The 24,715-nt window shown below is 50.0% G+C and overlaps 1 protein-coding gene across 3 annotated transcripts in view; it reads right to left on the bottom strand.

The window, feature by feature from the left end:
• The window catches only part of LOC139746298 (ATP-binding cassette sub-family G member 1-like), a 123,255-nt gene extending 102,915 nt beyond the window's left edge, over positions 1–20,340 (bottom strand). For 2 of the 3 annotated variants that reach the window (XM_071657392.1, XM_071657389.1), the window contains exon 1: positions 20,232–20,340. The gene's annotated coding sequence lies outside the window, so the exon portion shown is untranslated. Of the gene's footprint in view, positions 1–20,167; positions 20,190–20,231 lie in introns of those variants that run through there. The other variant, XM_071657391.1, reaches the window with a different exon arrangement.
• Positions 20,341–24,715: the final 4,375 nt, after the last annotated feature.

Here is a 24,715-nt window from a genome sequence, read left to right on the forward strand (position 1 = left end):
CAATACAGTAGTGAGAGGAACAATACAGTAATGAGAGGAACAATACAGTAGTGAGAGGAACAATACAGTAGAGAGGAACAAGGAACAATACAGCCGTGAGAGGAACAATACAGTAGTGAGAGGAACAATACAGTAGTGAGAGGAACAATACAGTAGTGAGAGGAACAATACAGTAGTGAGAGGAACAATACAGTAGTGAGAGGAACAATACAGTAGTGAGAGGAACAATACAGTAGTGAGAGGAACAATACAGTAGTGAGAGGAACAATACAGCCGTGAGAGGAACAATACAGTAGTGAGAGGAACAATACAGTAGTGAGAGGAACAATACAGTAGTGAGAGGAACAATACAGTAGTGAGAGGAACAATACAGTAGTGAGAGGAACAATACAGTAGTGAGAGGAACAATACAGTAGTGAGAGGAACATACAAGGTTTGTTATTGTGGGTTGTAATGTTCATGGTCGTTCTCAGCCGCTGGGGAAGTCGGTCTCACCACAAAACCACCCCTTTTGTAATTACCTATTTATACTGTACGGGGGAGGGAGGTCAACACTGGTGGGGCCCCCAGCTCTTGTACTGTACGGGGGAGGGAGTTCTACACTCGTGGGGCCCCCAGCTCTTGTACTGTACGGGGGAGGGAGTTCTACACTCGTGGGGCCCCCGTCTCTTGTACCTTCTCAATCAACATATCTTTTAAACCACACACACACACACACACACACACACACACACACACACATATATATATATATATATATATATATATATATATATATATATATATATATATATATATATATATATATATATATATATACTTGCAGTTTCGTTACCTAGTTTATTCCATTCATCCATTCCTAAGATAAAAGTATTTTACGTTTTCTACCGAATTTCATGCGGTTACCTCACGTCCCATTTTCGTTGCATACCTTCAAGAACTGTCGCCTGGCAGGCAAACTAATTTGGTCTATACACATCAAGGTTGAGATCAACTCGCTCTTTCATCTTCTCTCTTCCACTGTGGGCAACTCTTGGAGCCTCCTCTAACCCCCTTTTCCTCGCCGCACCTCAGACTTCTTGTTTCCAGCACTGTCTTTGTCGTCCTCCTCTGGACCTCCTCTACCAGATCTTTGCTTCGCCTTTGTTCAGAATGGAGACCAATTTTGAGATATACAACCTCGCCGACATCTTAAAACGTGAGGCGGAAAATAATAGCTTCTTTTTGAGCATTTTCAATCCAGTCCTCATACTAAACCAGTCCAGAATACGCCTCCTTTTAGACATTTCAGGCAACCGCCTGTGGACAGTGACCATCCCGGAGTCCATTTTCTGTCTTTTTTTTTTTTTTCCACGCGCCAGGGTTGATGTGAGTTGTTCTTGCCAGCATATATACCGTCGTATCCACGTTTTCTTTCACTGTCCCATTTTCACTACTTCGAATGCGGTTGGGGGTGAACTTAAACAACTGGACCTTACCTAATTGCCTTTATAAGTGGACGCAAAACTTAGCATTATAGTATTTTCCACTGTGAAGACAACGGTGAACTTCATACTACAGTATCTGCCACTGCGGAGACACTGTGGAACTTAACAATAAAGCTTCTTACACTGTGAGGACACTGCTGAACTTGACATTATGGTGTCTTCCACTATGAAGACACTGCTGAACTGAACATCATAGTATCTTCCACTGTGAAGAACAGTGCTCAGCTTAACATAACAGTATCTTCCACTGTGAAGAACACTGCTCAGCTTAACATAACAGTATCTTCCACTGTGAAGAACACTGCTCCGCTTAACATATCAGTATCTTCCACTGTGAAGAACACTGCTCAGCTTAACATAACAGTATCTTCCACAGTGAAGAACACTGCTCCGCTTAACATAACAGTATCTTCCACTGTGAAGAACACTGCTCCGCTTAACATAACAGTATCTTCCACTGTGAAGAACACTGCTCAGCTTAACGTAACAGTATCTTCCACTGTGAAGACACTGTCAAACAACATCACAGCATCTTCCACTGTGAAGAACACTGCTCAGCTTAACATAACAGTATCTTCCACTGTGAAGACACTGTCAAACAACATCACAGCATCTTCCACTGTGAAGACACTGTACGACATTACATCATCTTCCACTGTGCAGACACTGCTGAACATGATGGTGTCCTCCACTGTGAAGACACTGCTGAATTCATTATTCAGTTCATGGCACATTCTCTCGTTATCCTCAGCATCCACAGCTGGTTGGATGCGGTCGGCCCACCACCTGGCAACCGTTCCAACCCCCCCTCCCCCCCTCTGAGGTTTGCTAGATGGTGTCGCAGGAGTGACGTAGGAAGCCAGCTGGCCACACCCGACCTTGACTCACAGCACCAGTACCAGCTGCGGCAGTAACTGCTGCAGCTGGTGCTAGGTAGCTGCACCAGCTGCGAATAAACAGAAGGAACGTAAGATAGACAGACTGAGGAGAAGATAAGACGTCGAAACAGACACACAGAGCAACAAACAGATAGACACACACACACAGAGCAACAGACAGACAGACAGACACACAAAGAGCAACAGACAGACACACACACAGAGCAACAGACAGACACACACATAGAGCAACAGACAGACAGACACACAGAGCAACAGACACACACACACACAGAGCAACAGACAGACAGACAGACACACAGAGCAACAAACAGACATACACATAGAGCAACAAACAGACAGACACACAAAACAACAGACAGACAGACACATACAGAAACAGACAGACAGACACACAGAGCAACAGACAGACAGACAGAACAACAAACAGACACATAGAGCAACAGACAGACAGACACACACAGAGCAACAGACAGACACACACACAGAGCAACAGACAGACAGACACAGAACAACAGGCAGACAGACACACTGAGCAATAAACAGACAGACACAGAGAGCAACACACAGACAGAAACACAATGCAACAGACAGACAAACATACAGAGCAACACACACAGAGCAAGAGACAGACAGACACACACAGAGCAACAGACAGGCAGATACAAAGAGCAACAGACAGGAGGAGGAACCGAGAAGCAGAGCGAGCTAGATAGCAGACCACAAGACAACAGGTGGGGAACAGACAGATGACAAACAGATACACCACAACGGAGACGCAACAGGAAGATCACAACAGACAACAGGATGCAGACAACGGGAGAGAGAGCATTGGAACGCTGACAATACTGGAGACATCAGAAGGCAGACAACAGGAGGCAACAGAAAGCAGACATTGGGAACATCATTTGAACGCTGACAACAGAAGACTTTAGAACGCAGATATAGGAGACACTTTTTTAGAACGAAGACAAGAGGAGACATCTTAAGAACGCAGACAACAGAAGACTTTAGAACACACACAAGAGGAAAACATTTTTAGAACGCAGACAACAGGAGAGACTAGAACGCAGATAAAGGAGAGACATCTTTAGAACGCAGACAACAGAAGACTTTAGAACGCAGATAAAGGAGAGACATCTTTAGAACGCAGACAACAGAAGACTATAGAACGCAGATAAAGGAGAGACATCTTCAGAACGCAGACAACAGAAGACTTTAGAACGCAGATAAAGGAGGGACATCTTTAGAACGCAGACAACAGAAGACGTCGTAAGAACGCGAACATCAGGACACATGAGCAGCTGGACAACAGAAGAACATCAGCGATGCAGGAAACAGAGAGAGACATCATTAGAACGCAGCCAACAAAGGCCTGGCGGCGTTCTAGAGCCCACGTGTCGTCTGGAACGACACGAGTGAGGCCGGTGCTGACACAGGCCCTCCACGACGGTTGTCTCCACGACAACCATCCAACGGAGCCCCAAGCTACACGACACCCTCTGTCGTTACACCACGACACTCTCTAACTAAGGCTAACGACAACAATCTGTAGCTAGAACACGACAATCCGTAGCTAGAACACGACAATCCGTAGCTAGAACACGACAATCCGTAGCTAGAACATGACAATCTCTCACTAGAACACGACAATCTGCAGCTAGAACACGACAATCTGTAGCTAGAACACGACAATCTCCAGCTGGAACACGACAATCTCTCACTAGAACACGACAATCTGTAGCTAGAACACGACAATCTGCAGCTAGAACACGACAACCTCTCACCAGAACACGACAGCCCCCTAGGTAGATCGTACCAGACTCGGGTGCGCATGACGCATGGATGTGCTGAGCGACCGAATGTGACGTACACAGGAAGAGTCACGCATGACTCAGCATGGAGGGTTAGGGAGGGAGGGGGAGGGAGGGGGAGGGGGGAGGGGGCGTCTTCCTCATGCACACGGTGGGGAAGGAGGGAGGGAAGGATGATCCCGACCCCCCCTTTGTGGGGAAATGGTAGGGCACTGTGGGGATGCCCTGCTATACACACACACACACACACACACACACACACACACACACACACACACATCGGTAAGGCGACACTTAGTGAACTGGTCACACACACACACACACACACACACACACACACACACACATGAAGAACCAAAACTTGAATATGCTTTTTCTCTCTCTTTTTTTTTCTTTTCGCAAGTTTGGTGACCGAGGCTCACGTGGCACAAAGAACCGACAGGGATGGTACCAGGAATCCAAGAGAGACGAGTCAGTGGAAATGAGAGAGAGAGAGAGAGAGAGAGAGAGAGAGAGAGAGAGAGAGAGAGAGAGAGAGAGAGAGAGAGAGAGAGAGGCGATCGGATCAAGTTCTTTATCGCACAGTTAGATGACGCAGATGAAGAACAGTTCTCTATGAGATGTTGGGAGAGAACAACTCAAGAACATAACACGATACTGAACAAAAGAAACTTGCCATAAGATGTGAGGCAGTGACTTCATAGTGTATGAGTGATGGATGAATGAAATAGAAGGAATGAAGGAGTCGTGGATGAATGAAACCAAAGGAATGAAGGAGTGGTGGATGAATGAAACAAGGAATGAATTAGTGGTGGAAGAATGAAACAGAAGGAATGAAGGAGTCGTGAATGAATGAAACAGAAGGAATGAGAAGTCATGAATGCAGATAATAAAAGAGATATTGAAATAGATTTACGACAGTGGAGAACTTTAGTGTAGTAGTAGACATACCTCTCTCTCTCTCTCTCTCTCTCTCTCTCTCTCTCTCTCTCTCTCTCTCTCTCTCTCTCCTCGCACCGTGTACACAAACAGCTTGGCTACGATGTGGTAACTACTGCTGATGGAACCGTCGCTACGCGTCTCGAACGCGTGACTCTGCCCTGTGGTGATGTAAGGTGGATGGTTCTTGTTGACAAACGAGGCTGTTAACAGCTGTGGTGTGGGGGGCGCTAACCAGCTTCCTGGCCAACCACCCCCGCCACAGCGGACGTCAACATCACCCCCTTCCCCTCTCTCCCCCTCCCCCTTCCCCTTCCCCCCTCCCTCCTCCTCCTCCTCCTCCTCCTCCCTAGCCTACATAATTTGAATGTTATTCATTTCACAGATTTAGCAAATTACGGCATGGGAAAATATTCCGCAACTGACAGGGAAAGTTTGAGGCTTGGAGCCCGCGAGTCTGGGTGGGGGTGAGGGTGTTAGAGAGAGAGAGAGAGAGAGAGAGAGAGAGAGAGAGAGAGAGAGAGAGAGAGAGAGAGAGAGAGAGAGAGAGAGAGAGAGAGAGAGACTTGGTCTTCTGTCACCCTGGGAACGAAGCAAGTCACTGGGGAAGCCTCATCTTAATTCAATATTCATGACATGTTTACCAACAAGGACGTAATATTCATGCCTTGGTGTAAGGTGAGGTCGGAGGGGAGGGGGAGGGGGGGTAAGATAAGGAGACGACAGTGGGGCAGGGAGAAGGGGGCAGGGAGAAGCGGGCAGGGAGATAGGGGTGGGGTGGTGGTGATTTGTACAGGGTTTTACGTAAGCTTAGGATACTAATGAAGAGCAGAGGGACGCCTCATGAATTGTGTTTCATCATCATCCACGGACGGAGTGAGGTGAGGGGAGGAAGGGACGATAATAACGCCCAGTTTCATAGTCTGGCAGGGTGATGCTTCGCCCTTATGGAAGGGGAGGGGGTTGTTGTGTTTCCCTCTACCACGCGCCCTTTTTTTTTTTTAACACACACGCACGCACGCCCCACCACCGCACCCAAAACACACATATCTCTCATTTAAATATTTATCGGAACGGATGCGTTTCGTGCCGTGGTTAAAATGTATAAGCTTATCACAGTTCGTTGCTGTGGTGGTTGTGGTGGTGGTGGTTGTGGTGGTGGATAAAGCTTGAGGTGAGCGGCCTCACGTGTAATCCTTAAGTGGCCGCCATGCTCACGATTTGTTGACATCCATCAGCTGATCGGGCCCCAGAAACCACTCTGTTGTACGTCAATCAGCTGATCCGACCCCCCCCCCCCCCAGACACCGTAATGATTACATCATTCAGCTGACCAGCCCTCAGGCACCGCAGTGTTGACATCCATCAGCTGATCGGCCCCCGACAACCGCAATGTTTACATCCATCAGCTGATCGGCCTCAGCACCGCAGTGTTGACATCCATCAGCTGATCGGCCTCAGGTACCGCAGTGTAGACATCGATCAGCTGATCGGCCTCAGGCACCGCAGTGTTGACATCCATCAGCTGATCGGCCTCAGGCACCGCAGTGTTGACATCCATCAGCTGATCGGCCTCAGGCACCGCAGTGTTGACATCCATCAGCTGATCGGCCTCAGGCACCGCAGTGTTGACATCGATCAGCTGATCGGCCCCCGACAACCGCAATGTTTACATCGATCAGCTGATCGGCCTCAGGCACCGCAGTGTTGACATCGATCAGCTGATCGGCCTCAGCACCGCAGTGTTGACATCGATCAGCTGATCGGCCTCAGGTACCGCAGAGGTGACATCGAACACGATAGTAAGACCCTTGAACACGATAGTAAGACCCTTGAACACGATAGTAAGACCCTTGAACACGATAGTAAGACCCTTGAACACGATAGTAAGACCCTTGAACACGATAGTAAGACCCTTGAACACGATAGTAAGACCCTTGAACACGATAGTAAGACCCTTGAACACGATAGTAAGACCCTTGAACACGATAGTAAGACCCTTGAACACGATAGTAAGACCCTTGAACACGATAGTAAGACCCTTGAACACGATAGTAAGACCCTTGAACACGACGGCACGACCCTTGAACACGATAGTAAGACCCTTGAACACGATAGTAAGACCCTTGAACACGATAGTAAGACCCTTGAACACGATAGTAAGACCCTTGAACACGATAGTAAGACCCTTGAACACGATAGTAAGACCCTTGAACACGATAGTAAGACCCTTGAACACGATAGTAAGACCCTTGAACACGATAGTAAGACCCTTGAACACGATAGTAAGACCCTTGAACACGATAGTAAGACCCTTGAACACGATAGTAAGACCCTTGAACACGATAGTAAGACCCTTGAACACGACGGCACGACCCTTGAACACGATAGTAAGACCCTTGAACACGATAGTAAGACCCTTGAACACGACGGCACGACCCTTGAACACGATAGTAAGACCCTTGAACACGACGGCACGACCCTTGAACACGACGGCACGACCCTTGAACACGATAGTAAGACCCTTGAACACGATAGTAAGACCCTTGAACACGACGGCACGACCCTTGAACACGACGGCACGACCCTTGAACACGACGGCACGACCCTTGAACACGACGGCACGACCCTTGAACACGACGGCACGACCCTTGAACACGACGGCACGACCCTTGAACACGACGGCACGACCCTTGAACACGACGGCACGACCCTTGAACACGACGGCACGACCCTTGAACACGACGGCACGACCCTTGAACACGACGGCACGACCCTTGAACACGATAGTAAGACCCTTGAACACGATAGTAAGACCCTTGAACACGACGGCACGACCCTTGAACACGACGGCACGACCCTTGAACACGATAGTAAGACCCTTGAACACGACGGCACGACCCTTGAACACGATAGTAAGACCCTTGAACACGATAGTAAGACCCTTGAACACGATAGTAAGACCCTTGAACACGATAGTAAGACCCTTGAACACGATAGTAAGACCCTTGAACACGATAGTAAGACCCTTGAACACGATAGTAAGACCCTTGAACACGACGGCACGACCCTTGAACACGATAGTAAGACCCTTGAACACGATAGTAAGACCCTTGAACACGATAGTAAGACCCTTGAACACGATAGTAAGACCCTTGAACACGATAGTAAGACCCTTGAACACGATAGTAAGACCCTTGAACACGACGGCACGACCCTTGAACACGACGGCACGACCCTTGAACACGACGGCACGACCCTTGAACACGATAGTAAGACCCTTGAACACGATAGTAAGACCCTTGAACACGATAGTAAGACCCTTGAACACGACGGCACGACCCTTGAACACGATAGTAAGACCCTTGAACACGATAGTAAGACCCTTGAACACGATAGTAAGACCCTTGAACACGATAGTAAGACCCTTGAACACGACGGCACGACCCTTGAACACGATAGTAAGACCCTTGAACACGACGGCACGACCCTTGAACACGATAGTAAGACCCTTGAACACGACGGCACGACCCTTGAACACGACGGCACGACCCTTGAACACGATAGTAAGACCCTTGAACACGACGGCACGACCCTTGAACACGATAGTAAGACCCTTGAACACGATAGTACGACCCTTGAACACGATAGTAAGACCCTTGAACACGATAGTAAGACCCTTGAACACGACGGCACGACCCTTGAACACGACGGCACGACCCTTGAACACGATAGTAAGACCCTTGAACACGACGGCACGACCCTTGAACACGATAGTAAGACCCTTGAACACGACGGCACGACCCTTGAACACGACGGCACGACCCTTGAACACGATAGTAAGACCCTTGAACACGATAGTAAGACCCTTGAACACGACGGCACGACCCTTGAACACGACGGCACGACCCTTGAACACGACGGCACGACCCTTGAACACGACGGCACGACCCTTGAACACGATAGTAAGACCCTTGAACACGACGGTACGACCCTTGAACACGACGGCACGACCCTTGAACACGACGGCACGACCCTTGAACACGATAGTAAGACCCTTGAACACGACGGCACGACCCTTGAACACGACGGCACGACCCTTGAACACGACGGCACGACCCTTGAACACGACGGCACGACCCTTGAACACGACGGCACGACCCTTGAACACGATAGTAAGACCCTTGAACACGACGGCACGACCCTTGAACACGACGGCACGACCCTTGAACACGACGGCACGACCCTTGAACACGATGGTAAGACTCTTGAACACGATGGTACGACCCTTGAACACGATAGTAAGACCCTTGAACACGACGGCACGACCCTTGAACACGACGGTACGACCTTGAACACGACGGCACGACCCTTGAACACGACGGCACGACCCTTGAACACGATAGTACGACCCTTGAACACGACGGTACGACCCTTGAACACGACGGCACGACCCTTGAACACGACGGTACGACCCTTGAACACGACGGTACGACCCTTGAACACGACGGTACGCCCCTTGAACACGATAGTAAGACCCTTGAACACGACGGTAAGACCCTTGAACACGACGGCACGACCCTTGAACACGACGGCACGACCCTTGAACACGACGGCACAACCCTTGAACACGACGGCACGACCCTTGAACAACACGCCGAGATCATCTTGAGCACAAGGGCCCGATCCCTTGTCCACGACCCTTTGGCACAATGGCCTGGCCTTTTGACACTGATGGATCCTCGTACCCAAGCGTTGCAGGGTCGTGCTTGAGGGTCGTTTGGTCGAAGCCACGGAGGCAGAGAACGAATTTCCTCCCAGGTGCCACCAACGCTTGGCCTCGTCTCGCGTGAGCAGGACGACTGCATGGCCACCTATCACATCATCTCCCTCAGCTGTCAGGTCCCTCAGCTGTCAACCCAGCTGTCAGGTGTTACAGATGACTTCAGAGGCTGTCAAGGCTGAGGGTTTTTCTTCTTTTTTTTTCCCTTCCTTCTTTCTTTTCTTTCATACGTCATGACTTCAGAGAGGGGGGGAAGGAGGAGGGGTGGATTCGACTGACTGACTGACTGACTGACTGCCATCTCACGACTGTGTGTGTGGTGGAAGGGGAGGGTTGTTGTGGTCGAATCCCAGTCGTGTATCTTGTGACTTTATGGAGAGGGGAGGAGGGAGGGAAGGAGGGAGGGAAGGAGGGAGGGAATGGAGGGAATGAGGGGAGGGAATGATGATGACGACATCAAGACTCCTGTCACACACGCCACACCTTCAGGAGGGGGACGTCCAATGAACATATCCGCCCTCCAACCTCCTTACGTGAGAGTGAGAGTCAGTCAGCTTTGCATACGACGTTGGGAATGGAGGTTTACCGGCCTACGTCATGACGTTGGACACCATCAATGATGAACAAAAGCTGCAGTGTAAGGGATCGGAGATCCACCGCACCGTTACGGGCGAGGGGAGAGAATGAACTTCAGGGCTGAACCTCACGTTCATCTCTGTCCACCATCTCACTAGGCCAGGAGGAGTGCGCAGCCACTCACCCAGCCACCACCTCCTCCTCCTCCTCCTGGTTGCCTGCACCTAACCTGGCAACAGGAAGTTCATGGCAAACCTACAAACACACAAAGTCATGTAAACCTACAAATACACAAAGTCATGTAAACCTACAAACACACAAAGTCATGTAAACCTACAAATACACAAAGTCATGTAAACCTACAAACACACAAAGTCATGTAAACCTACAAATACACAAAGTCATGTAAACCTACAAATACACAAAGCCATGTAAACCTACAAACACAAAAAACCAACCACATGTTCATTAATTTCTGCCTCATTAATGTTACAGCATTCGTCATATATATATATATATATATATATATATATATATATATATATATATATATATATATATATATATATATATATATATATATATATATATATATATATTCCTATGAGTCCACGGGGAAATGAAACACGATAAGTTCCCAAGTGCACTTTCGTGTAATAATCACATCATCAGGGGAGACACAAGAGAGAAATATAACAGTCAGTTGATATACATCGAAGATGTCATTCCTTGATATACCCCTGACCCTTAAATAATGGTTACTTACCCCATCTCTCCTCTCCCTTTATATAGATCACTCCCACTTCCCCCTTAAAGGATTGCCTCTGTATAGCCCCTTTACCCTTAATGGTACCACCTCTTCCCACAACCATACCTTAATGGGTTACCTACACACACAACTACAACCCTTAACGAGTTGCCTCCCCTACAACAGCGACCTGGTAATGGGTCGGCCCTGCCTACAACACACACTAGAATGTGTCGTACAGCTCCTGAGGTCCATCGCTTCACTCACGCTCCAGCAGTGGTGAGTGAGGCTGGCACTCATGGTGTTTACTCAAGAGCCAACGCTGTACTCACCTTCCTCGTGGTCGGGTGTAAGGAGGGGGTGTGGGTGTTGTTGGTTGGGGTTGGAGGGGAAATACAGCCAACCCCTGGCTTGGGAATACAGTAGCAGCATCATTAAGGAATACAGTTGTAGCTGTAATCGACACGAGGTGGTGGAAGTGAGTCGTGGGGGGGGGGGGTGTCTTATGTATCAAAGGGAATAATGGTAATTATGATCCAAACGGGAGGAACATGACCGTACAACGGTAGTAACAGAACCACAGAACGGCGTGAACGGTACTGTATACAACGGTAGAAACAGCGGCAGACAAACGGTAGTAACAGGACGGCATGGTAACAGGACCACTGGGAGGAACGGTACTGTATACAACGGTAAAACAACGGCATACAACGGCAGCAACAGGCCCATACAACGGCAGCAACAGAACAACAACAGACTACCCACATCAATATGGACAAGAATAACAGGAGTGACCTCACATGTTCTGGGTTAATCCACACACTTAAGAGATCACTGAAAATAACCTCGTTCAACGCATGTAAACCACACCAGACGTAAACCACACCAGACGTAAACCACACCAGACGTAAACCACACCAGACGTATGCCGCACCAGACGGAAACCACACCAGACGTATACCGCACCAGATGTAAACCACATTTTACGTAAAGTACACCCTAGGTAAACCACACCATACGTAAATCAAACCACACTACATGTAAACCACAGCAGACGAAAACCACACCATACGTAAACCACAGCAGACGAAAACCACACCATACGTACTGGTAAACCAAATATACCATCAAGTATACCAGCTGCGGTCTGGAAGTAAACTATACATATATACCACAACTAAAATCATCATCATGTAAACTACATAGACGGACAGTTACTAAGATATATATATATATATATATATATATATATATATATATATATATATATATATACATTATCCCCCCCACACCCCCGGCGTATTGATGACCTGACCTACGCCAGCTGCGTCACAGGTCACACCCGTGTGAGGGGAGGGAGGGGGGGTGTGTCCCCCCACGGGACGAGCCACTGCAGGTCACACAAGAATGGGAGGATGACAGCTGAGCGGATCCACACATTACACCTGAAGCGTCTGCAGTTTTTTCCCTCTTTTTTTTTTTTGCCTTTTTTTGCTTTTTACTTTCGTACTGGTACCCGTATTTACTTCCTTGTGTGTGTGTGTGTGTGTGTGTGTGTGTGTGTGTGTGTGTGTGTGTGTGTGTGTGTGTGTGTGTGTGTGTTTAATAATCATCACAGGTTCGCTGAATATCCAGCAGCCAAAGGCTGAAACGACAAAGAAAACACGTGCAGACCAACAGAAGAGATAAAGGGGGTTGACGGCTTTTACTCAGCCACAAAGGCACACGTTGTAAAATCCACTAATCATTATTGATGACGTTCACAGTGGTTGGGACGGGGCTGTTCTGTAGCGCCTCTGTGTGTGTGTGGGGGGAATGAACTGCAACTAGGGGACGAGGGATCTCTGGTGTCAGGATGGTGCAGCAGTTTCTTTCTTTCGAGCTGTTGGATGACGTCCGGAGGATGACTGGAGAGGGAGACGGGCGCCTCTTGGTAGGTGGTGTAAGAGGGGCCCAGGATGGTCTGGCATGGTCTTTGCCAGTCGCCCCTGTTGTGTGGTGGGGAGGGAGGAGGAAGGACCAGGCGGCGGCGGTGGGGGAGACATAGGGGAGTTTGGGGAGAATGAAAGTTGTGTAGATGTTCTTGAGTTCAGGTGCGGGGAGTCCAAAGTGTCTTGAAGAAGCCTCCCTCTTTTGGCCCTCAGGTTGATGGGGGTCTGTTGATGACTGCGTCATGGCTGATGGGGTCGACACCAGAGGTGGTGTCACCCAGGGGACATAGAGGACCTGGGTGTCTCTCTCTAGGCTGGGATAAAGTCCAGGATGGTGACGAAGCAATGGCAGGTATGGGAGGATCTCACCTTACCACACTGCTGAATGGGGGGTGGGTGGGTGTCTACGGAATTCACAATGTCTGCGTCAGTTCAGGGAAACGCAAAACTCTCACGGCGTCAGATGGGAATCGAACCGATGACAATAAGTGTTAACTCATTTACTCACTGCTCGTAGGAGGTCTCTCCTTAAAGTGGTCTGGGGTGGCAAGTGACGTGTCACTTTGCTCGGCCCTGCGACACCTGCTCTTGCTGATCTATCTTGCCAGAAGGACTCTGGACTCTGAGTACATATGTTTGCAGATGATGCCGAGGTCATGAGGGAGTGCACCACCTTGCAAGGGGACCTAAGCAAAAAGTCCAAAGTGGGTCTGATATACGGCTGATGAAATTCTACCCGGGTAGAATTTTACAGGTCACTGTATACTAAAACCTTCGTATGGATATTATTTAGCAAGACACAAACTACAGGAATGCATGTATGTGTGAGAGGAAATTGGAAGTCGTCAGTGTACCCAACATACATGAGAGTCCCACCTCACAATACACTGTAAGAACAAACTGTCTTCTGGCCACTTTGGTCGACCCAAACATAAACAAGCACAAAGTACTGTTGGAGAAACTCCAGAGGAGGACAATAAAAGTTGGTCGCATGATTAAAAGAGTGAAGTTACAGTAGGACGTTTTAGGGGCTATATAGACTTGTCCACCATGGAAAAGAGAGGAGTAAGGAGTAAGTTGATCACCAATTCCGTGTGATTATGTCGAGAGAGAGCAGTGACAGACCATTCCATGAAGCTAAGCAAGCAATTTGTCAGAAAAGATGTAAACAAGTACTCTGATGGTATGAGACATAAGGAGACACAGAGAGTAAGTGATGAAACTGTGTATACTGACACCATACACAAATGTAAGAAGTCGAATGATAGTAGAGAATGTTCATGATATGGGGCCTCCATGAGTGTAGAACTCCCGCCCCGTACAGTGCAAGAGATGGGGGCCCCCACGAGTGTAGAACTCCCTCCCCGTACAGTACAAGAGATGGGGCCCCCCCCCCCCCCACGAGTGTAGAACTCCCTCCCCGTACAGTACAAGAGATGGGGCCTCCACGAGTGTAGAACTCCCGCCCCGTACAGTACAAGAGATGGGGGCCTCCACGAGTGTAGAACTCCCTCCCCGTACAGTACAACAGATGGGGCCCCCACCAGTGTAGAACTCCCTCCCCGTACAGTACAAGAGATGGGGCCCCCCCCACGAGTGTAGAACCCCCGCCCCCTCCCCACACGGTACGAATAGGTCATTACGCATACAAACACACACACACACACAAACATAGCCACCCACCCACCCCCACACACACATACATACATAATGAGACGGGGACACCGTCTCTACCCACCAGACAAACAGAGCAATATTCTCTTGATCAATGTAGACACAGTGGTGGTGGTGGCAGTGGTGGAGGTGATCCCCAGTGGTGAGAGTGGTAATTTCCTGCTTCGTCACGACACACACACTGCTGAGGAAACCCACTGACACATGCAGGCCACCATTTCCCAACGACTCTTCCTCCACCACACCGGGAGGAGGAGGATCGGAAAGGGAAGACTGAGGGAAGACTTGACCAGATATCCTCCTCCTCCTCCTCCTACTGCCCAGGTTGAAGTTATGATGGAACCTACAACCTTCCCGCTTGAGGATACAACACTGGTGTTGTAGTACAGTTCAGGATACAGTACCCAGGTGTACTTCTGTACCTGTGATCTTTGTTACCATCGGATACAGCAAGAACTGAGGGGTTGGTGCTGGCTTGACCAAGGTCCACTGGTGCACTACACTCTCCTTAACCCCCAGCCTCCTGCATGTGAAGGGGTTGTAGGGGGTTGTAGGTGGGTGGGGTTGTAGGTGTGGGGTTGGTGGGGTTGTAGGTGGGGGGAATACCGTGCTGCAAGTGGGGTTGTAGGTGGGGGCTATCGTGCAGCAGGTAGGGTTGTAGGTGGGAGGGGGCGCTACCTTGCTGCAGGTGGGGTTTATGAGGTTGTAGGTGAGGGGGGCTACCGTACTGTAGGTGGGGTTTGTGGGGTTGTAGGTGGGGGGGACTACCAGTGATGCAGGTGAGGGGCTACCGTGCTGTAGGTGGGGGGTACCGTGCTGCAAGTGGTGTTGTAGGTGGGGGGCTACCGTGCTGCAGGTGGGGTTCGCGAAAAATAACGTGTTGCTGGTGGGTGTCACCACACGAACGCCACCAGGACCATTACAGCATAGCTCATTATACTGTCAGTGCAGTGTAGGACCATGGTGATGGTGGGTCAGTGTAAGACCACAGTGATGGTGGGTCAGTTTAAGACCATGGTGATGGTGGGTCAGTTTAAGACCATGGTGATGGTGGGTCAGTGTAAGACCATGGTGATGGTGGGTCAGTGTAAGACCATGGTGATGGTGGGTCTGTGTTGACCATGGTGATGGTGGGTCAGTGTAGACCATTGTGATGGTGGGTCAGTGTAGACCATGGTGATGATGGGTCAGTGTAGACCATGGTGATGGTGGGTCAGTGTAAGACCATGGTGATGGTGGGTCAGTGTAAGACCATGGTGATGGTGGGTCAGTGTAGGACCATGGTGATGGTGGGTCAGTGTAGGACCATGGTGATGGTGGGTCAGTGTAGACCATAGTGATGGTGGGTCAGTGTAGCGCCCACTATCACATGCACTGAGTTTACCCTCCTGTAAACAAAACATCGAAAACAATACCGTATCTAAGGACTCATGTAAACAACAGCATCTGAAGACAACGTAAACAACAGCATCTAAAGACAACGTAAACAACAGCATCTGAAGACAATGCAAACAACCGCATCTGAAGACAATGCAAACAACCGGATCTGAAGACCATGTAAACACAATATATCCCAAACAAATACAGAAGCTCAAGACAAACAAACAAGCCATAAACGAGACTTTCCCTCCCACTTAACTGACAAACTGCCAGTTTCGCTAACTAACTGCTTTACGGAGACAAGTGCTTGTTTGTTTTCGGGAAGGGGAAGGGGGGGGGGAGGGATTTTACCCATTCCTCCCTTCACCCTACACACTGAATCAGGTCACCATTTCTGTGTTCCCGGGTCAACCACCTAACCTAACTACTTAACGGGGGGAGGGGGGGGGGGCTGGCTCGTTGTGTCATCACACCCGAAAACAAGGTGGGGGGGGAGGGGGGAGATCACAGGTACGCTAATTACCAGGTCATATTATGACCGTCCTGGTCCTTAATTAGCGGGAGCGATCCACCATGCTATACAAATGGCTGAGGGGTGGGTGGGTCCGAAACCGGTGCGTGGCTATGGCTTGGCCTTACCCGGCGACGCCACACACACACACACACACACGAACCTGACCTTCGTAATCTAAATATTCAAATCACTTTTCGTACGTTCGTATGTACGTAACTCGTGTGTAAATGTCTCTCCCTAACTATCTCTTCTTGGCTGAGTCTAACGACCGGGCGTTCGTAGACTAATCTAACAAACGCTTCCCTAACCAAGTAGCGTTAACTTGACCTTCTAACAAAGTGGCAGATCATTCAACGACCCTTGACCCTTCAAAACGAGGTGAAAGGTCAACCCCCGACAGCGTTAGTTCAACCGGAAACAACTCTTCCTAAAATATCGTCCGTGGACAAAATATCGTCCGGGGACAAAATATCGCCCGGGGACAAAATATCGTCCGGGGACAAAATACCGCCCATGGACAAAATATCGTCCGGGGACAAAATATCGCCCGGGGACAAAATATCGTCCGGGGACAAAATATCGTCCGTGGACAAACTATCGTCCGGGGACAAAATATCGTCCGGGGACAAAATATCGTCCGTGGACAAAATACCGCCCATGGACAAAATATCGCCCGGGGACAAAATATCGTCCGGACAAATCGCCCGGGGACAAAATATCGTCCGTGGACAAAATACCGCCCATGGACAAAATATCGTCCGGGGACAAAATATCGTCCGGGGACAAAATATCGCCCGGGGACAAAATATCGTCCGGGGACAAAATATCGTCCGGGGACAAAATATCGTCCGGGGACAAAATATCGTCCCCCACTCGTAAAGGGGACACAATATCGACCAAGTCATCCAGGAAGACAATATTCGCCCTACTCATCCAGGAACACAATATCGTCCCACTGATATTGTCCCCAGGAACACAATATCGTCCCACTGATATAAGTAGACAATATCGTCATAACGATCTAGGGAGAAAATATTGTCCCCTGATCCAGGGAGACAATGATGCTCTCTCCACTCATCCAGGGAGACAATATCACCCCACACTCATCCAGGGAGACAATATCACCCCCACACTCATCCAGGGAGACAATATCACCCCCACACTCATCCAGGGAGACAATATCACCCCCACACTCATCCAGGGAGACAATATCACCTTCCACACTCATCCAGGGAGACAATATCACCTCCACACTCATCCAGGGAGACAATATCACCCCCACACTCATCCACAGAGACAATATCACCCCCACACTCATCCAGGGAGACAATATCACCCCCACACTCATCCAGGGAGACAATATCACCTTCCACACTCATCCAGGGAGACAATATCACCTCCACACTCATCCAGGGAGACAATATCACCCACACACTCATCCTGGGAGACAATATCACCCCCACACTCATCCAGGGAGACGATATCACCCCCACACTCATCCAGGGAGACGATATCACCCCCACACTCATCCAGGGAGACAATATCACCCCCACACTCATCCAGGGAGACGATATCACCCCCACACTCATCCAGGGAGACAATATCACCCCACACTCATCCAGGGAGACAATATCACTCCCACACTCATCCAGGGAGACAATATCACACCCACACTCATCCAGGGAGACAATATCACCCCCCACACTCATCCAGGGAGACAATATCGCTTGCCTGGCATCTCTGGGGGGAGGATATCGTCGTATTTCTGGGAAGTAAGCCAGCCGGTCCTGCAGCTCCTTGTCTCTCACCACCACAACAAAGAATCTCTTTTTTTTTCTCTCTGGTGTCTCGTGTCTCTCTAATCTGGTGTCTCTCGTGTGTCTCTCTAATCTGGTGTCTCTCGTGTGTCTCTCTCTGGTCTCTGGTGTCTCTCTGGTCTCTGGTGTCTCTCTCTGGTCTCTGGTGTCTTTCTCGTCTCTCTCTCTCTCTCTCTCTCTCTCTCTCTCTCTCTCTCTCTCTCTCTCTCTCTCTCTCTCTCTCTCTCTCTCTCGTCTTTATAGTCTCTCTCTCTCTCTCTCTCTCTCTCTCTCTCTCTCTCTCTCTCTCTCTCGTCTTTATAGTCTCTCTCTCTCTCTCTCTCTCTCTCTCTCTCTGGTCGTCTGTGGTCGTCTTCGTGTGGTCAGTCGCCTGGTGACTCACTTGGCATCTGGTTACACCGTCATTCATGACGACTCCGACGCTGCCCTGGCGTTACCACGTGACGTCCCGACACCTGGCGTGACGTCGTGACATCTGGCGTTACCACGTGACGTCCCTAGAACTGGCGTGACGTCGTGACATCTGGCGTTACCACGTGACGTCGTGGTGTCTGGTGTTACCACGTGGCGTCGTGACATCTGGCGTCACCACGTGAAGTCGTGACATCTGGCGTTACCATGCGACGTTGTGACATCTGGTGCTTTCACGTGACATCTTGCGTTACCACAAGACATCTAGCGTTATCACGTAACATCTTGCGTTACCACAAGACATCTAGCGTTACCAGGTGACCTCTGGCGTTACCACATGACATATAGCGTTACCACGTGACATCTTACGTTACCACAAGACATCTAGCGTTACCGCGTGCCCTCTGGCGTTACCACATGACATCTTGCGTTACCACGTGACCTATGGCGTTACCACATGACATCGAGCGTTACCACGTGACATCTAGCGTTACCACGTGACGTTGCGACATCTGGGTGGCGGGTGGGGGGAGGGAAGGATGTCACTAAGGAGGAAGGGAGGGAGGTGAGGGAGGGAGGGAGGAAGAAGACGATGTTGTCTCGATCGACAGATAATTCGTAGGTTTGCGTCCATGGCGGCCGAGCAGGGAGGCAGGCAGGCAGCGCCGGGCGGGGCTCTCCACACACACACACACACACACACACACACACACACACACACACACACTCACAGTTACGGTGACCAAACCATGGGGGTTTCAGGAGGGATGGTGGAGGGAGGAGGAGGGGTGGTGTAGTGTGAGGAAGCGGGTTCGAAGCGGGAAGCGGGGTGGAGTGGAGTGGGAAATATTATCCCTTTGTTTCTATGTTGCACTTTGGGAGGGGGGGGGGGGATGGATCTGTGTTACGGTGGGGCGCTGGCCTCGCCTTCTTCTTCTTCTTCCCCCCTCCCCCCCCACACACACACAATCAGCTGACTGTCAATAACGTTCCCTTGAGGAGGTGGTGGGGAGGGGGAGGGGGGAGGAGGGGGAGGGGGGAAGGAAGGAAGGAAGGAAGGGGGGGGGGAAAGAGAGGGAGGGAGGGAAGGGTAGTAGGCAACGTTTGTGGCCTCCCCCCCCCCTCCTCAACGCTTGTATGGGGGGGGGGAAGGGTCAAGTACTGTAGAGGTTTGGGTGGGGGGGTCGTATTTACCTGTGGGAGGAGGATGTCTACATGGGTGAGGTGGGGTGAGGCGGGGTGAGGTGAGGTGGTATACCGTGGGTGGTGGGTGGCGGCGCGCGGGGAGCGAGACGGTGTGCGTGCGTGCGTCCACAACACTGTTCCCAGCTCGACTGAGGCAAGGGAGCAGCAACCCGAGGCCCGCGCGCTCAGCTGTGATCGACCAGACACCCCGCTCCTCACCCCGAGCCACCTCCCTCCCTCACTCCTCCTCCCTCCCTACTCCCTCCCTCCCTAACGTCCCTCTACCTACCTACCTACCAACCCCCTCCCCCTCCCCCCCACGACACACACACGCCGTAAGGCTCACTCCATTACCCGGGCGGCAGCGCACCCTCGCCCTTACCGGTCTCCTCGGAGGGAGGGGGAGGAGACACACGCCGCAGTACGTCCTGCCTCCCGTGGCATGGCGCTGTCCTGGCCCGACCCACCTCCCGCACGGTCGAGCTTCCCCCCGGCAGGAGACGGGCAGGACCGCCCTACCGACGCCCTCCAGCCCTGCATGACGCATGCGTGCGAATAACGGAGGCACGAGGGGCGCGCTGCCCGCCCCCCTGCCGGACCAATTCCCGGACCTATGGCAGAGGGTCGGTAGGGCGAGGGTCGGGTGTGCTCCAGGTCGGAGGGGGGTCAAGCCAGTGTTGGTGTCAGTGTTGCCAGCGTGAGTACACCTGCACCCACCACCACACTACACCTTAACCCTTACAACACTGACGACGACGCCCCTCCTCTTGACCTGACCTGACCTGACCTGACCTGGTACCTCCCAGGCACACCAATACTGACCCCCAACCTAGTAGTGCCATATGGTCATAGGTCCCCCCACGACCTGGGCTGACCTGGCATTACCCTCCCCCCCCGAAGCATGGCAACATTACGACCCTCAACCCATCAGGGTCTGACTCGCCTCGTAATGGCACTGTGACACCCCCCCCTGACCCAGCCCATGATGGCACACCCTCCCACCAGGGCCAGCCAGGCACTCCTCCCCTCCCCTCCACCCTCCCTCCCCTCACCAGCACAGTTAAGCCAGGTCAAAGGTCAGCACACACCAGGGTCGTACCGTCATACTCTAGGGTCGTGGCCAAGGGTCGTGGCTAAGGGTCGTACGGTCGTCACCAAGGGTCGTGGTCGGGAGTCAGCCACACCCCCCTTCCCCACACACCCCCACTAACCCACAACACAGTATAAACAGGTGTTGTTAGCCAGTGTTGTTGTTTGTGTTGTGTGAGGCCAGGTGGTGTGGCGGCCGGTCACAAAGTCCACACGGACCTATACATACTGGGGGACTGGTTGTATGTGAGGGAGGGTGCCACTGCTGGGCTCTGGTTGTGGCTGTGGTTGTCGTGGTGGTGCTGGCTGTGGTTGTCGTGGTGGTGGTTGTGGTTGTAGCTATGGTTGTGGTGGTGGCTATGGCTGGTAGCTATGGTTGTGGTGGTGGTGGCTGTGGTTGTGACCGTGCCTGTGGGTGTGGTTGTGACCGTGGCTATGGTTCTGTGTATAGTTATGGTTGTAGTTGTGGCTGTGGTTATGGTTGAGAGGTTGTCATCATCTTGACAAGCCGCCAGTGTTCCCGCGCGAGGGTGGCAACACTGCCCGCCACTCACAACGTCTTCGTTCTAATACAACGAAACTTGAACTAACTTCGTTTAACCTGGGCCCAACCCAGCACATCTTTCGTGAACGTAATTCGACCTAATCTAACCTTATCATTTTTATTTCTGCCCATTGGAACTTCCCGTGTGTATTTGTCGGTTGTTAACAACCACACAGCACATGAGAGATACAGTGGGGGTTGGGGGGGTTGGTTAGGTAGGTAGGTTAGTTAAAGGGGGTGAGGGAAGGGGGGGTTAGCACAGCAAATACAGGAGGGTACAGCAACACTCCTTGAGGGGCGACCTGACAACGCAGTTTAAGCTTACCAAGTCCTTATCTCAGCTAAGCCCAAGCTAACACAGCCCAACCCAGCCAGATTAACACAGCGAGACCCAACCCTAACCAGCATACCCGGGTGTGTTAAACAGAGCAACGCAAAACCACAGGAAGAGACCACAAAGAAAACGAGAGACGTGTGGGTTAATGAGAGGAATACGACGAACGCTAGTGGGCAACAGGGCGAGTGGATCATGACGTCACAAGGCCAGTTACGTCCGGAAGCAGTCGTCAGCTCGTGGAGGGGCAAAACAGACGGGTTGATCAAAACATCGAGGCGAGAACAAACACGAGGCAGAATAGTAGTGGAACCCATCACCCACACGGCTCGGAACCCGGCCCTCACAACCACAACTGACCGGGTGTAAGGAGGGGTTGGATTGGATTGAGGTTATAACCACAAGCGCGGAACAACCCATGGCTCTTAACACACAATACGTCTGAAGATATGAAGCAGACAGTGTGTGTGTGTGTGTGTGTGTGTGTGTGTGTGGGGAGCAACGAGGATGTCTGGCTTGGGGGGGGGGACTACAACCTACAACCCTGCAAATGTATGATCCGGGGTTTGTTTTCTGTCTGTATAACAAGGGCAGCGACCATCAACAACATTCCTCACCAGTGGGGGAGGTCAAGATGGAACCACTGAAACAAAGAACCACTGAAACAGGTGGCAAGACGAGGAGAGGAACTTAAAGAGCTTTCATTTCAGTGGAAAACTTGCCATTTTTCTTTCAATAACGTGAACGGATTAATAAGCTTAAAGAGAGACGTGAGAAAGGAGAGAGTTCCAAAGCTTAGCCGCGTAAGGAAAGAAACACACATCGCAACGGCCCGTCACCTGTGAGTTAACAAAGGCCACACACAGTAACCATGTGTGACACACAGTGGCTTCGCCTGGTGTTACCTGGTCGACCTCAATGGCGGGGAGCATATACATCCAGCCAGACCGAGAGACCACGGACCTAAGAACTGTTTACAGATGAGGGAAAGAGAACCAGCAGTGTGGTGTTGTGAGAGGGGAAAAGGGGTCAACTTTAGAGGTGGGGGGGGGAGGAGAGTTGATGAGATGACCTACTTTAAACTTAACTCCTCAAACTTAAGTATGAGAGAGAGCAAGTGTAAGTGAGCGTAAGAGCAGTAATGTACATAAGAAGAGACCTCATCTTTTGGACGAATTTGCACAATGGCTGTTCAGAAAGACAGGGGAGAAAAAAAAAAAAAAACAGGTGTGTACAAATGGTACCCACCTGCAGACCAGGTTACAACAAGTGTGTGTCACACCACCATCTACTGCTGGAGTCAACCACGGGGGTAAACACAACCACACAACAACCAATGGTTGTGGAGGATGCCTTCACGGTAGCCAAGTGGTCTAGCCGAAGGCCAAGCCAATTTCTTAAGGTGAGGGGAGGGAGGGAGGCTCTGGTAACACCGTACATGGCCAGATGATAAACACGAGGAATAAGGCTACTGCAGGACACAAATTTCACTCCTTCGTGGACCTACGATGGCTTCCCTGGGGGTCGAGAAGGGGCAAAGAAGACATCCTTCGGGGTTGGGTTACTCTTGGGGAAGGGTGGCAATGTGTGTTTTTGATGGTAGACATACATCAAGATACATCATGACTGGTCGTGGAGGATTGGACTGTCAACATCATGGTTGGGTGGTGATGAGGCATCGGGTATACAGGCACCATATAATATAAAACATGACCTATATCATATACACACAGGTCCTCAAGATGAGGCGTGGGTCCACTAGCACAAGAGCCCTCAACATACAGACATCAAGACACCATTATATTATATATAACCAGAAGAACGTATTTGATTACGTCTACCACATAAGACAAAGATGGTAAGGATGTACACATATACGTCATCTATGATTATATAATATATGGTCTTGGTATATATACACACGTACTCCCAGCACACACACACACACACACACACACACACAAAGGAAACTCCTGGTATATAAACACATGGTTCCCTGGTACATAAACACAGGAATCCCCTAGTATATAAACACATGGTTCCCTGGTCTATAAACACATGGTTCCCTGGTATATAAACACATGGTTCCCTGGTATATGAACATATAAATCCCCTCGTATATAAACACATAAATCCCTTGGTATATAAACACATGCTTCCCTGGTATGTAAACTCATGGTTGCCTGGTATATATAAACACAAGAACTCTATCCTATATAGGCTAGGGACCGAGGTATATTGGCACTGGTTTGACGGTCAATTGACAAACTAGCACTGTGTTGCATAGAACACTTGTGTGGCTTGCACTGAACTACGGAGACTGGCAGTGAAACGAGAATATATATATATATATATATATATATATATATATATATATATATATATATATATATATATATATATATATATATATATATATATATATATATATTCCTACGAGTCCACGGGGAAATGAAACACGACAAGTTCCTAAGTGCACTTTCGTGTAATAATCACATCATCAGGGGAGACACAAGAAAGAAATATAACAGTCAGTTGATATACAACGAAGAGACGTTGTATATCAATTGTTGTATTCCTTTCTTGTATC

The sequence above is a fragment of the Panulirus ornatus genome, chromosome 64 (assembly GCF_036320965.1).
Source record: "Panulirus ornatus isolate Po-2019 chromosome 64, ASM3632096v1, whole genome shotgun sequence".
Taxonomy (NCBI): domain Eukaryota; kingdom Metazoa; phylum Arthropoda; class Malacostraca; order Decapoda; family Palinuridae; genus Panulirus; species Panulirus ornatus.